Here is a 13,783-nt window from a genome sequence, read left to right as displayed (position 1 = left end):
ATAATACATATAACATATATATATATTATATATATATATATATATATATGTGTAAACTTCACATGACTACTTTCAATGTAGGTTATTTTGGTTTGTTACAAGTATGAATAGAAATATACGAGAGTCAAATCTGTTTTATAAACATCGATTTATACGTAGTTTTTCACGTATCAAGGTTTCGATTGTAACTTATTTCATTGCCATACAAGATATACAATATCTCCAAATATCAATTGTAACTGCGTTGATTGAAAGAAAAAAAAATGAATTATAAATGTGTATCGCTAAATTTTATAAGGCATGAGTGAAATGCAAAACTACCCGCCACTAATGGCTTTATAATATGTAAAGCCAAATTGACATCGATGCTGAAACAAACAAAAAATTCTGAAGTTATTATTTGGACTTAGTGTGTTTTTAATTTTTTCTTTCTTATTTTCTTTCATTTTTTGCTTAAATGATTGAGTGATTTTCTTTGATAGAATCAAAATCCCTATTTTTTTAAAAAAAATTAAAAAGCAGTTATCTGTGATTGGATTACATAACTATTGCCAATGCGTTGAAAATCACGTAGGAAACAGATTTATTTCTTCGAGAGATAAAAAAACATATTCTACGTCATGATATTATTAATCCTTTGGCTAAAATGGTCGTCCAAAAAAAAAAAATCTGAAACATTTAAGGAAAAACCAAATGCGAACCATGATCATTAGAATGGAATAAAATGATGCTGCGTTATTTTATTGTATCAAGAATTTTTCTCCGAAGGTGAAAACTTAATATCCACTCACAAAACAAAAAAATAATAATAAATAAATAAAGACAAAGACAGAAATAAAAATATTAAAATTCCACCAAAGATTGAATCATTATAAACATTAAGAGTAAGAAGAATTCTTGAATCGATAATTCTTTTTGAAAGTATCTCATGATAACTGGATAAGAAATACGAATTTGAAAGAAAAACAGACAATTCTATTACGTTGCTTTCTTTTTTTATATATATAATGTCTTGATAAATGAAAATAGAAAAACTAAATGGAATTACACAAAACTGCTTCATTCAATACACCAGGATTAATATTCTTATGGATGTCGACTCCGTAAATGAATGATAACAGTGTGATGCTGTATAAAATGGAGAAAACTTTTCTCCCTGAATAAACTGCTGTTCCCATTATCTGTTCATTATATATATATATATATATACATATATATACATATACATATATAGATAATATATAATATATACATATACAATATATATATAGTGTATATATATATATATATATATATATATATATATATTTCTGGATGTGGTATATGTGTGTATGTGTGAACGTGCGTGCATAATTGTGTAGCATGTGTGAGTGTAAGACTTAGTTGAACTACGTCCAACAGAGAGAAAAAAAAACAATAATAATAACATTTATATTTCGCATATCACACTGTTGCGTTTTATGAACGCTTCGAAAAGTAAGCAAAAGTGTAGATAAATATTGAATGCCAACATAACAGATATAGAATTTAAAACTTTGACAACAGAAACTAAAAGAAAAGAAAAAGGTACTGTTTTTTTTCACTTTGTACGAACTGACAAACATTTCTGTCGCATATATTACAACAATCACTTTCAACGAAAAATCATGATCTTTTTTGGAAGAAAAACCAAGGGGGTGGGGTCAAGAAAATGCACATGATTATATATTTTTCCTTTTGTTTTCTTTTCTCTTGATGATAAGAATGCGTTTTTATGCACAGCATACGCTATCAGGAGTGACATTTTAAAATTTAAATTAAATGCTGGTTCATCATTTTCTTTGAGAGTTTTGAAAAAATACATAAGTATCTACCTACATACACTCATATATAATTTATACATATATATATATAAATATATATATATAATGTATAATATATATGTACATACATATATATAATATTATATATATGTGCAGGCATATACATATATATGTTTATATATATATATATATATATGCGCAGGCATAAACATAAATTCCTATTTGTATATGTTAATATAGACATACACATATGTAAACATATGCATATATATGTGCGTGAGAGAGTGTGAGTGTGTGTGTGTGTGTGTGTGTGCTCCCTCGCATATCTGAACATATATATATGTGTGTGTCTATAAATACATGTATTAAGGAATGAAAAACGTGTCTATTAAAATGCATTATATACATATATAATGTATGTATGTTTTTAAATGTATATATATATATATATATATATATATATACAAAGTTAATGTAGGGTGGATGATACCAGTGTCGTCGGAATGTTAATTTGAATTTACACACAAAAATGTTAAATGTAAAAAAAATATTAATATTTGTTTTCTTATTGACTAATAGAGTGACACAAAGGTATACTTGCAGAATTATTAAGCCAAGAATGTTAAGATATTTGGCTGTATATTACTTAGTGAAAGAAGTGTTTTTAATTTAGAATTGTAAGAATTATTTCAACACCAACAAATCATTAATATAAGTGAACTGTAAAATATGAAGAATTGTTATTTCATATATCGATATAAATTTGAACTCACTAACACATCCGTTTCGTTTGAATTTAATGACACGAAAAAAACAATAAATACCTTTGTTTGTTGCGAGATGCTCTTTATTCATGTGTGTGTGTGTTTGTGTATTACTTAAATTCATATTCATCTATGTGTGTGTATTTGTGTGTTTATATATATATATACATATATATATATATATATGTGTGTGTGTTTGTGTACATGCATATGTTTGTCTGCCTATATATATTTATATATATATATATATATATATATATATATAATATATATATATATATATATATAATATATATACATATATATACACACACATAGGTATCATTATTTCGTTTAAAATATTTACAGGCTTTCAGCCAGAGAGCTTACCAAACGAAATTTGTAAATATACATATTTATAATATATCGTTGAAGATCAAAGTGCTTGCTTTATTTTCCTACCCAGTTTTGTTTTTATTCTAAGCGTTTAACTGGTTGATTCCTAAGTAACTAAAACGTCGTTGAAATTCTCTTTATTATTAAACAAAAATGTGATGCTATTCTAAACGTTATATTCATTTTTGTTTAGCAACCGGTGTATTGTTATCTGTGACAATGTCCTTTTAATTTATCTGAAACTAATCGTTTATTTGTACAATTAGAGAATTGGAAGAATAAGATTTGAGTTCATTAGCTGAGTTAATTGGGAAGATATTGCTGGACATACTCTTAAATAATTAATGATTTAGGTGGTTTTGTTGAAGTAAGGAGCCTGTACTTATATAATCACTTCCAATGTTATGCTATTGTTTTAGATTTCAGATAAAGCGAAAGCAATCATACCTCATATTAACTCTTCTTTAATATATCTGTCAATCTAGTTAGTTTAGACACAAACCCCACAATTCTTTGCAAAATAATCTGAATTCTGTTGAAATACTCAAATTAAATATGGAACAGCATTGATTCTATTCATCAGAGTTTCTCCTTCAGTAATTAATTCCATGTCAAGTATCTAACAAACTATAATTTAAAAGTAAATGCACTTGTTTATCAGATAATTTCCTATAAAAAGCAAACATTTGAAAACCCATAATTCGAACAGAATTTTGAAATGAAAAAAAACAATGCAATAAAAATATATTAGCCACTGTATATTTAATAAACATAGTAACATGCATAAAAGTATACATGCGCGAATGCATAATCTTTGAAATAACTATGTTATATATGATGTATCGAAGGGCCTGCAATGAATAAATAGCTATAAGCGACATTGTCTACACTATGTGCGCTCTGAACCAATACCAGCACGATAACGCCTCCTTAATCATCTTTGTAATCAGCATCATTAAATAAGTTAACTACTCTCGTAAATTTGCGAATTCGCTGATGCCAACATCTATCTCACCTTCAGCTTTCAGATTACAACATCGGTGACTAGTTGCTGGATAATTCGATACATAGGCGATGTACGACAAACGTCTTATATATATATATACAAATATTCCCCAGATATTAGGCATTACACAAAGGAAGAATGTTGTTAGACATTCACACAAAGTTTTTTAACCCTATGAGTTCCAGCCTCAAAATGTCATAGGGGATACAAAAATATCAAATATTTACAATCCATTCAGAAAATGTGCATCTGTGAAAATGATTATCATATAAAATGATGTGAATGAAGCATTCTGATGAAAAGAGAAAATATATGCATTGAATGTAGACATTACGAGATATAATTCAAATCATTTAAACTAAAGTAGTTGAAATCGTCAAAAATATCCAAGAGGTAACTATGCAGAAATTCATGACAGAAAATAAAGGAACTATAACAAAATATAGTTTACGGGCATGTCTTTTGACTTCCAAATTGTGCAACGATCATTTGTGTACGTGATTAAATATACTCATGTGTTTCGTAAAGTACTGATTATACAATTTCATAACGGAAGAAATGTAGAGCTGTTCACGCCGAGTTTGAAACCAGAATTGAAATGTCAAAGATTTCAGTCAAGATTTACTAAGTGTTTTGCAGAGATAGATACATAGATATTATATAGGTATATAAATAATATATATTATATATATATATATATTAATATATATATATATATATATATATATATATATATAATATATATACAGACGCATACGCGTACATACACACACGAACATGTATATATGTATATATATATATTTATATATTATATATATGTATTTATATATTTATATATCTATATATATATATATATGTCATTTATATATATATATATATATATATATATATATATATATATATATATATGTATGTATGTATATACTGTGAATACAAACTATAGGTATTTACATAAAGACTAGTGATATTGTGAATGCAATTGTGTCAAATGCCTCGGCAATAACGTCCGATAATTCCTTCTAATGTTTTATTTATTTCCGCATTAACATACCTCACTGAATGCAACCAAGTATTTGGCAATTTTTTTTTCTCAAGAGACTATGAAGACATTTTGAATAAAGACATTTGGCACACTAAAGAGCGATAATAATAATAATAATAATAATAATAATAATAATAATAATAATAATAATAATAATAATAATAATAATGATAATAATAATAATAAGTGATGCAGTCATGGTATGTGAATTACATAATGAAGTGTGTTGGATTATTATATACTTTATATATATAATGACTAAGAAGATGATAATACACGTTTCGGCAGGTGATCGTTTAATTAACATATGTAACTGCGTTTCATATTATTTCTAATTTTGCACTAATTGAGCACTAAGTACCTGGCAAAAGCAATTAAGTTCAATGATAACCTTATTGTACATATCATAGGTTGAAATATCTAAAAGAGAAAACAATACAGTTCTATATTTAAGAACTGAGGAGATATGTACATTATTTACATTATTTACATTATATACGTTATTTACATTTGACGGGTATTTGTATTCATATTGTTAACACAACGTTTCGTCTGATATATCCTCCAGCCTTCATCAGGTGTTCTGGGGAAATTTCGAACCTGGGTTCTCATTCCTAAGTTATTTATCGATGTTGTTATCATTATTATTATTATTATTATTATCAATAATAATAATAATAACGACATCGAAAAATACCTTAGGAATGAGAAACAAATTTCGAAATTTCCCCAAGACACCTGATGAAGGCTGGAGGGTATATCAGCCCAAACGTTGTGTTAACAACAAAAAAGATGAAGACAACTATCCGTCAAATGTAAATAATATAAATAATGTACACATAACGATGTTAGACTGTCGCTGGACACATGCAAAAATCAAGTTTTAAAAACCATTAAGAGACAATTATGGTATGTGCCTCAATAATCTTATGAAAATTGCAATAAAAATATATCAGGCAATACCATAGAAATCATCAAATAAAAAGGATATTAAAATCGGTACGTATAAATAATGTCAAATAATTATTTCATAACAGGTGAGATAAATGATATATGGGAGAAAACGTAATATGTTTTGTTGAGGTTTTCGGCAAAACAAGCGTATCTGTTGGATTCGACGCTCATTTCGAACTACTTTACATTTTGCCGTTAATGTGAGTACAATATATGTATATCTCTTCTAGTTTTTTTAACTTTAGATGCGCGTTAGCTAAAATAACAAATATCGATAACGAAATCAAATAACTACCCTACGTGTTTAAGAGGAATTGAGTATCAAAATGTTTTGAAATCTACTCTCAAGTAGGGCCAATGATCGTCGAGCAAGAGGTGAGCAGACATAGTGATTCCTGGGTGTTGATATTTAAAGTGGAATAAATATCTTCTTTCAACTAATGCTAGAACAGTATTTTATATCCTCCGTGCGTAAAGAGACTATTTAGGGAGTTTATTGGTGAAAATATTGTTTGTTTCTTAAGGTGGAACAAATTATGGAGATAATTTGCTAAAAGTATAATTCATATAATTTAAGATAAATTATACCATCAGACTTCTATATAAAATAAAACATTGGAATAAATATATGGGTAACCAAGTAAATTTTTGCTTGAAAATATCATGATAGTATCATAATGTAATTATTATTATAGCTAAATTTTATAATGGTAAATAATATTGACATCTAATAACTCAATGGATTGATATAATGAGCATAATAGTAGGCAGGCTATAATTAAACTATGATTTATAATTAAAGTAGGAAGAATGTAAAAAACAAACTATGTTGAACGCTCATACTTTTTAACATAACTTTATGTGGTAGCGCGCATACGAGTCCATAAAATATTCCGCGAGGATATAAGAAGCTTCTAGTCAATATATACGAGATATAAGAACATATTATACAGGAGTGGGTATGTGTCAAATGTTCAAACGATGTTAAGATAAAAAAAATTAACAGCTTTAAAATCATATTCTTTATATAATGTTCCTCATTGATCAAAGTTGCTAAAGAAGCAATATATTATATATATATATATATATCTATAATTATATATATATATATATTATATATATATACATATATATATATATATACATATATACATATGCATATATATATATATACACACATATGTATATATACACATATATATTACATATTATGATATTAATACACATATATAAATACCTATATATGTATGTATGTATGTATATATATATTATATATATATAGAAACAAAACATCATATATATATGTATATATATATATGCTGATTGTGTATGTATGTATGTAGTGTGTGTCATGTGTGTGTGGCTTGTGCGTGTGTATGTGTCTTATGTGTCTGTGTGAAGGGAATTAAAGCCCCAATGGATTTTAAGGGTTTAATGCCGTTAAATACGTAAGGAAAAATATTGGGAGATCTTCAAACAATGTTACCATATTGTGAGTCAAGATTTGAGAGAGTCATTCTTGTTCCTCTTATATGAACCCAATAGCAAACATCGTTACACACAAACACACACACTCACATACACACAAGCATTGATTTTTTATTTTTTTATTTCAATACACACATCCTAGTTAATTATGGAAAATTTCGCATTAAACACTACAATATCGACCCTACGCTTATTAATGATGATAATGTTGTTAAAGTTGATGATGAGCCTGATAATGATGATAAGGAAAACAAGTCAAGTGGGTGCTGACGATGGTAATCATCCTCATGGTTACAATGACACATGTATTTATTATAAAATTACCTGTCATGCGTCATAGCAAATATTACTGGGAAATCGACGAGGCTTCAGTTCACAAGCGCATAACTTCTTATTGAATTAAGTGCTACTGATTTTGAATAGAATTTAATTAAAAGCAAATAAATATTTCCTCCTCATATCGTGTACTCCGTTTGTATATGATAACAATAATATTATTAATGATAATTATTACTATTAATATTATCGTTGTTGTTATTATTATTATCGTTGTTATTATGATAAAGGAAACTAAATATGTTATAAACTGTTATATTGAATGGTCGCTTGAATTTAGTTCATATTACATCCATAGCCTCTATGAATTATAATTTCACAATATACATATGTAATTGAATATACATGCATACATACATGCATGTAATATATATATATATATATATATATATATATATGTGTGTTTATATATATAGATATATATATTCAAATACATATATATAAATATGTATGAATGTATGTATATATATATATATGTATGCATGTGTGTGCCTCTGTGTGTGCTTGTGTGTGAGTTTGTATATAAATATATGCATATATATACGCACATATATGTTTTTGTGAGTATTGATATATTGATATACGTATGTGTGTGTGTAGGGTGTGTATGTGTAGAAGTTTATGGATGGAATTGTAGTCATTTATACATATACAAAAGGCGGTAAACTATATTTATTGAGAGAATGATTCATCGGCTCTTTTCCTTACATACATATATGTATGCACTTATATATATATATATATATATAATATATATATATATATATATATATATATATATATATTATAAATAATATATATATATATATATATATATTATAACATATATATATATATATATATAATATATATATATATATATATGATTATATATATTATATGTATGATATATATATGGATATATATATATATATATATTATTATTATATATATATTATATATATATATATATACATATATATACATATGTATGTATATATGCATTATCTATGTATAGGGTGTCATTCAGTATATACATATATATACGTGAGTATTAACGACGAAATGATCAGTACACAAATTCGTAGTATATCAATAAATAAAGGCAGAAGTTATTTTCGTTATATAAATTATAATTATTTATCACGATATATCTGGGTGAAACTGGTTGAAAAGTTATAAATATTATTTAAAAACTGTTTGCTTTGTAAAAATGAAAATCAAAAAGTAAGATATAAAAAAAAAATTGTTATTTCGCCCATTCCCCCTCCAAAACAAACAAAAAAATACACTTATTGTGCACTGTTATATACTCGACTAATCTCTGATCTTCAAATGTTATAGCTGCTGATCATACGAAATGTTGGTGGGTTCATCCATTTTGTTTTCCGTTTTTCCCGTTTTTCGACTCATGAATGATCATCAAACATTTTAATTTTATACGGGGAGGGAGTCAATAAGATGAAATACAAAATAAAGTCTAATGATTTATTTCAAAGTCTGCTTGTGTTCACATTCAAACTAGGTAGTTCTTAAGATATAACACAATGTCTGCCTTTAAACGTGTCATGTGGAAAGAAAATGCAAATTAGGTAAAGCAGAGTGAGCATATAATTTTTTTTTTTTGCTTATACTTTTGTTATTCTTTTTTTTTTAACGCTAAGTTTAATTTCATGTTAATAATTTACTAATAATTTTTAACATATAGCAAATTATACATACATGGACTAAAAATTCTCTAACATCAATGACATTTACTTTTATGATGGATTACTTGCAATAATGTTTCCTTATGCATGTGTATATATATATACATGTATATATACATATATTTATATTTATTTACATATACATATATGTATATATACACACACATACATACTTGTATAAGTATGTATCTAGGTACGTGTGTGCGTATATATATAACTATATTTGCATACATATGTATGTTTACTTTATACATACACACATATATACATACTCATATATACGTAATATGAATGTATATATATATATACATACATATATTCTATATATATATATATATATATATATATATAAATTTATATATATATATATTCTTATATATTATATATATGCATATGTATACTTGAGTGTATTTAGTATGGGAGTGTCTGTGTGTTTGTAAACACACTTTCAGCAAATATCCCAACAGTACATGCTGCTGTATTTTGTAATCCAAATTAAATAAAATTTAACTAAAATGTGATTTTTTTAATTCATTTTCTTCTACTTAATACAATCAAAGAATTAATAAACAATGATTGTGAAATTTAATTTAAAAATACAAATCTCTTTCAAATCAAATGGACGTACGTCTATTCCATTAAACAGAATGGGGTTGAAACATTGCGTAGGAAATACAATTTAAAGATTGTGTTTGACGGACATCTAAAATATTCATGAACATAAGATTTAAAAAAAATATTGAAAAGCAAAAAAAAAAAAAAGCATTATAAATCAGTATAGAACTAAATCTCAGTTTTCTATCAGTTTATTCATAACATTTTTAGTTCCATGTTTTCCTTCTTTTTAGTGAGCACAAATTGTGGGACATTTTCAACCTAAATTTAGAATGAATAACATAACGGATTTTCTCAAATGAACACGTTTGTGAAACACACCTTAAGACCGTGCCCTCCCCCTTTCAGAAAAGTGATTATTGTATAGAAGGAACCATTTTATTATAATTTCTCTGGAACGGTAGATGATTTCTTTGAAATAAATGTTTCTTAATAAAAAAAGATGAATTTTGATTATTGTTTCTCTTTCTTCATTCTAATATTTTATCGTGACATGCGTGCCAATCAGCTTTGCATAAAACTTTTATTGCAGCATGAAACTTCCGACTGGAAAGAAATTGTTACATATGTACGTAATTATATGTGTGCGTGGGTGTGTGCTTGCATATAAATACGCATATATATTTATTGTAATATATATATCTATATATATCCATACTTATATATGTACTTATATATATAATATATATATAGATATATATATATATATATATATATATATGTATATATATATATAAAGTTAATCCAAACAAGAAAACACAAAAACCACAACAATGCTAGGACGTAGAACAAATATAGTATTATTGGATGCTCAGGAAAGAAGGGAAGAGGATGGTTTATATATATATATATATATATATATATATATATATATATATATATTCATAGAAGTCGTGTAGTTGAGACAAGCTATGAAGATTTCTTAGATAACGGGATCACGTCCAAAATATAATGAATGAGTCAGTGCAAGTGCTCAGAGAAATACGACTGCATTCCACTGCACTGCAAGTATAAAATTACCACCTTTTCGTGGTAATTTTACAGAATTACAAAAAGTACAGAAATGTCTCAGTATCTCAAATAACATTGTGTTCATTGAAAATATTTGGTGTCTATTAATTGTTCAAATGTTTTGCACTACATGCAATAAAAGTTTAGTGACTGAAGCGCGTACAAATAACCTTTCACGTCAGTCAGTGGTCACGGTCATCAGAAACGGAATGATACTCGCTTTTCACATGATGGAACACCCCTGCATCTACAACGCAGTCGCTCATTATGTCTGGTATTCCTGCGTAAGCGCTCATAATTACGCTACATTTGTTAACCTTATTCGAGGTTCATCTTTTTTTTATATTTTTTGCTTCATTTACAAGTAAAGTTTCGTTCTGCTTGGTTTCAGCAAACACTCCTCACCTGTTAATAGGAGCAAATTTAATCGGCGTCGGCCTGACCAATCTTACATTGTGTGTTTGTATAGGCACACATCTCAAACATTATTCAAAGCGACCATAATTAGATACGAAACAAATTATGAAAATTGCCGTAGAAGAAATTGTTCTAATTCTTATATTTTCGAAAAGAAACTAGGATTCATACACCTAGAATCATGATGTCAAATATATAGCACGTTGCATATTACATTTTAATGTATTAAAGGTGATTAGTGAGTGTCAGAACAGAGAGAAGATATACTCTAAGATTTGATACCACAACATATATATATCTGTACATATAATACAAAAATACTGAGTGCCTGCATAATTCCTTCAGTAACTAACTAAATATTTAATTCTTTGCACTAAGCCTTCATAGTTTCGAGTACTAAACTTAAGACCACAGGATATATAACATATGGTGAGAGAAAATTCTCAGGACAAATAATACAAATATATATAAACAGATATGCATAAACATATACAAAGCGCCTCATCTTAAATTTCTTCTATGATAGCATAATCTGACTGAACACCTTTCACTTAGCATTCATACACTCCCATACGCATCTGAGTATAACATTTATTGAAAATTATATAGAATACAATACACTCAAAATCATATATACATAAATAGTGTGTGTGTAAGTGTATGTGTATGTGTGTATAACGTATACATATATATATGTACGTATGCTTACAACACCTAAAATATAAAATTATTCATACATTTCCTCTGAAATTAATAAAATTTCTCATTATAATAGAAAAAGCCGCAGCCATTTTCTTGTTAGCAGATGACTTTGATAATCGTAATTAGATATTCTAGCCACATTTTTAGTGATATTGTTGGTTTTCTACATACCATATAGATTAAAAAGTATATTTGAAAATTGGCTAAAAATACGCTGATACATTCAAATAATTAAATCGGGGCATTGAATTCCTATAATGTATTTTTTTACCGCACACACCACATTGCATTTCGTATTTTACGGTATCGTCTCCACAGCTTCATCGAAAAATTGCGCTCTGCTATACTACGCGACTCTATGGAAAAGACACGTATGGTTGCAGTCCAGAGTCTGTTTCCAGTAAAAGAAGGAAATTATGAATCTTCACATTTCTCACTTTTCTTTGTTTTGCTTTATATGCATTTTTATTTATATTTTGTCATATCTCTAATTTCGCTTTCGTTTACTCCTTATTTCTTTCTGCGTTTACTCCTTACAACTACTCCTTATATATTTCCTTGTATAGTGCTGCTTTACTTTTTCTTTGTACAATTGCTTAAAAAAAAGCAGTGTACACATAACAATGAATTATGTATACACATGGCAATGATGTGATATCATTCATCGCTTTCAAATTCTTCTCGTTAATGGATTTTAAATCGTGGTAATTTTCCTATCATACGCGAATGCGTTTCAATATTTATATCTTACCACCGTAATTTCATGGAGAATTATATCTCTATCATTAATGAGTTGCATCAGAGTTAAATTCTTTAAAGCTGTGAATATTTGGCACATGGTATAAGGTTACATGATAAGATGAAATGAAATGAAACAGATGAATGAATAAAGATAATTAAGTCTTCATTTAGTTCAACAGTCTAGACCATTCAGCTTCAAAAATTTTCCCTAACCTTATGAACGAGACTAGTTATTTTCGGCATAATCTCTAATCTATGTCTCTACATTTATTCTGTGGTACTCATACACTTTTATGTCAATAAGTAAAATTTATTGAAGTATAAGCTATTTGCATAGTTATTTATTATGAAACATTATATCTATTTCAAAACGTAAGCAAAAACTAAACGATGCATCAAATCATAGACATAATATTCACATAAAGTATTCTTAATTATCAGTGTGTATATACATCTAATATAATAAATGCGAAAACTAATTTCTGTGTGTCAGTGTGTCGCACTTAGAACACCCCTCTCTTACTATTCAATGACACTCATTCTGTTGCTTAACATGAGTTGAGAGTAATATATTTCTTTACTGCCCACAAGGGGCTAAACATAGAGGGGACAAACAAGGACAGACAAAGGGATTAAGTCGATTACATCGACCCCAGTTCGAAACAGGTACTTTATTTATCGACCCCGACTAATAGTAGGCATAGAGACGTTGAGGGTGGTGGCGAAAAGAGAGGATGAAGAAGACATGGTGTGAAACAGAGAGAAAGGAATTTGGGAAGAGTTGATGACGTTATATTTAAAGTAGCAGAGTTCATGGTAGCAGTGGGAGTAATAAAAAAAAG

Source organism: Octopus sinensis, linkage group LG19 (assembly GCF_006345805.1).
Source record: "Octopus sinensis linkage group LG19, ASM634580v1, whole genome shotgun sequence".
NCBI classification, from domain to species: domain Eukaryota; kingdom Metazoa; phylum Mollusca; class Cephalopoda; order Octopoda; family Octopodidae; genus Octopus; species Octopus sinensis.
This window is presented reverse-complemented; position numbering follows the sequence as displayed.